General features: G+C 36.9%; 1 pseudogene; it reads left to right on the top strand.

Moving 5' to 3' along the window:
- LOC106470551 overlaps positions 1-4007 on the top strand; it is a 52590-nt pseudogene that overhangs the window by 22833 nt on the left and 25750 nt on the right.

Below are 4007 nucleotides of genomic sequence, written 5' to 3'. Positions count from 1 at the left end.
ACCTATATATTGTTGTATTTTAAAGTATTTGACGGTATTCTGCCCTATACAAAGTTGTATCTTAAAGTATTTGACGGTATTCTAGAACTTATATAAAGTTGTATTTTAAAGTATTTGACGGTATTCTAGAACCTATATATTGTTGTATTTTAAAGTATTTGACGGTATTCTGCCCTATAAATTATGGTATTTTCATCTTTAACTTATGATTCATAATGAGTGCGCGGGCCGGATATACATGAGGCGAGATACGGTCCGCCATTTGGACTAAGCTGGTTGTAGAAAACAGTGGGTCCCAAACACTGGACACGTTTTGTCTCTCCGCAGAAACGTCCAGCGAAAGTCTAAAGTTTTTATGGAACGTTAGATTTTCGCAAAACTTATAATTTGTACACGTGTTAGGAATAGGTGGTGTGTGTGTGTGCTATTATGATAATTTTATAGACCTAGAAGGGGAATAGTTGACTGATATCTCCCACCTGTTTCAAACGGTACTGTTAACAATGTCTAACGTTTCACTTGTCTATCAGACGGAATCAGAAAAACGTCATACTTGTGTAATGTGTAGTATGTCACTATCAACATTTCAAGTGAATCACGTTCAGTGTAACAAGGTAAAGGAAAGAAATGTTATATTAATCACACTAGAGGGGGTAATATGTAACAACTAAACACACACATATGATCTAGTTGGAACTCCCCCCAGTGGGTCAGCGGTAAGTCTTAGGACTCACACACATGTAGGCCAAGTGAATTAACTTCTGACAATGTTTTTAAACATCTGTTATTGCTTAGTTTCTAACTTCGTGTTTTTTTTTAACGTCATATGATATATTATATCTATGTACTTGTAAATATTGTATACGCACAATATTTTTAGTAGATCTCGTGTTCAGTATTATAATATTACAACTGTAGTTACCATAAACATATCAGTATGTATTATTATTATTTTTTTGCATTAGTTAAAGGTCTGGATGAAACTAATTACAGACACCAGCGTAAGAATACTTTAATCCATATTACAGACATCAGCGTGAACACAATACTATAATCCATATTACAGAGGCCAGCGTGAACACAATACTATAATCCATATTACAGAGACCAGCGTGAACACAATACTATAATCCATATTACAGAGGCCAGCGTGAACACAATACTATAATCCATATTACAGAGACCAGCGTGAACACAATACTATAATCCATATTACAAACACCAGCGTGAACACAATACTATAATCTATATTACAGAGACCAGCGTGAACACAATACTATAATCCATGTTACAGAGACCAGCGTGAACACAATACTATAATCCATATTACAGAGACCTATAACCCATAATACAGACGTCAGCGTGAACACAATACTATAATCCATATTACAAACACCAGCGTGAACACACAATACTATAATTAAAATTACAGACGTCAGCGTGAACACAATACTTTAATCCATATTACAGAGGCCAGTCCCCCCCCCCCCACCAGTGGCACAGTAGTAGGTCTGCAGATTTACAACGCTAGAAACCGGGGTACGATACCTATGGTGGACGCATCACAGATAGCCTATTGTGTAGCTTTGTGCTTAACTTCAAACAAACAAACTCTATAAATATATAAAAATATTTAGCAGAAATTTGATTTCTTTATTCTTTAACACATTTTATACGTTTTTTCTTGTTAGTGACGCCACCTGGTGGCTCAGTGGTAACTGGTAACGATATTAATTTATTGCCACTGACTAGCCGACTAATATAAACACCAGCTAAGTTCGACTTATTTAAGAGTGAAAAAGTAGCTCGCATTGGATTATATTTTGAAGGATAATTATAATACAGTTTAAGAGTTTTTTGTTTTGTTTTTTCTAAACAGAATGATAAAAAAAAGAGTACACAGTGCGTGCATTTCCGCTGTCGTTAAGTTAAAGGTCAATTTAAAGCACGGAGCTCGTTGATTGGTAGATAGTTTTAGTTATTGCTAGCTAACTTTGGTATATAATCGGATGTCACGAGCTCTTCAGGTATTTGTTATCACCTGTTCTTGAGCACGCGCTGGCTTCGGTGGTGTCACATGATGTGGTCGGCTGTAGAATCGAGATCGGCAATATTCCTCACGAACAGCGTAAGCTAAGTTTGTTATTCACTTTCGTGCCTCTCTTTGCGTTGTTAGACGGTCCCTTGTTTTTGTTTGTTTTCGGATATTCGTGCAAAGTTATTCAAAGGATACCAGCACTCAATTTTCCCTAAATATGTACTAATAGACTAGAAGGAAGACGACTAGTCAACAACACTTTGGGCTCCTCTTTATCTGATCGAATAGTGGGTTTTGACTGTCTCTCTTATAACAAACCCCGGGCCAAAAAAATGCAAAATGTTCGATCGCAGCATGGGGATGTGAACCATGAACTATCAAATTCACAGTCCTGCACGCTAACGACTATGCCACGCCCAGCCTCTTAAACGTACTGTAATATCCAGATATAGATATCTAATAATGTAAATATAACATACTGTAATAGTTTTACGTCTTATAACCGGTTAAAGTACTATTATATATATATATATATATGTTCAATCCCGAAAGGGTGGGGAAAGTCGAATTATAAGGTAATTAAATCATGCTATAATGTATTTAATTAGCAGTAAGCACGAGGACTTAATTACACTAAATTTCGGGCTTCGATCCTTGTGGTAGGTACAGCGCACATACCCCAATATGTAGGTTTGCGCTTTATGTAAAACAAAGTGTAGTCAGTGTACCGCGTAACAATGTTTTTTTTTTTGTACCAGTTTGTCTTTGTAATAAAATATGAGTGCGTTACAATTAAGGCTTCATTTGTTTGTTGTTAAGTGCAAAGCTACACAGTGGATTATCTGTGCTTTCTCCATGGGAGGTATCGAAACCCGACTTTTAATGTTATAAGCCCTCAGGCTTACCACTAAGCTACCGGGAAGGGAGGGTTTTTTTCTTTTTTACTTACTCTCTGTTAGCGATATTTTTGGCCGTAAACCCAATAATATCTCACGAAATTCGACCTGCCTAGGAGATTTAAGTCAGTTACATTTTAGTAAAGAAAAGTGTTCTGGTTTTTGATACGTAAAAGAAATAGAGTAGCCGAAGTTCAGTGAAGCAGATTGTTAATTATTAAACATGCTTTAAATTCCTCCTTCTGCTTCCATTAAAATAATGTAGATTTTACACTCCTCCAAATAAATCCTTTAAAATATTTATTCCAAATAACTTAGCTCCTAACAAATAGTTTCCAGCAAGTAGAGATGGTGGTTTTACATACAGGAAAAGGAGATAGAAGTTGTTCTAACAGCGATTGCCTTAATAGGAGCAATCTACGAGTCTCGGGTTCGAGTTCTGTCACCGAACATGCGAGCCCTTTCAGCTGTGAGAGCGTTATAATGTGACGGTCAATCCTACCTTTGGTTGGTAAAGAATAGCCCAAGAGTTGGCAGTAAGTGATGATGACTAGCAGCCTTCCCTCTAGTCTATCACTTCTAAATTATGGACGACTAGCGCAGATAACAGTCGAGTAGCTTTGTGCGAAATTCGTCTGACCAATCATCCATCCAGATTTACAGGCTTAAAGTTATGATTTAGCTCGTGAAAGTTGTCGCGTACTAAAACGAATAACAATATTATTATGATAGTTAACACATCCTTAAGCATTCACATTTTCACCAGTGTTTCAGGTAAGATGAATTGTTTATATTAGTTAACATATCTGGGTGAAGTGGATGATGATTGAGATATAGGATAGCAAATTCTGGAAGCCCAGTAGAAGTATTCTCGACACAGCACGTTCTCTTACGTCGTGGAGGTACTCTTGAGGTGGCACGTTTTTTTTACATAGTAAGATGTACTCTCTAGGTAACCCGTTCTATTACACGGTAGATGTACTCTCTAGGTAACACGTTCTATTACACGGTAGATGTACTCTCTGGGTAACACGTTCTATTACACGGTAGATGTACTCTCTGGGTAACACGTT

This window comes from Limulus polyphemus, unplaced genomic scaffold (assembly GCF_000517525.1).
Source record: "Limulus polyphemus unplaced genomic scaffold, Limulus_polyphemus-2.1.2 Scaffold4080, whole genome shotgun sequence".
NCBI classification, from domain to species: Eukaryota; Metazoa; Arthropoda; class Merostomata; order Xiphosura; family Limulidae; genus Limulus; species Limulus polyphemus.
The sequence above is the reverse complement of the archived record's forward strand: the minus strand, read 5'-3'. Positions and strand labels throughout refer to the sequence as shown.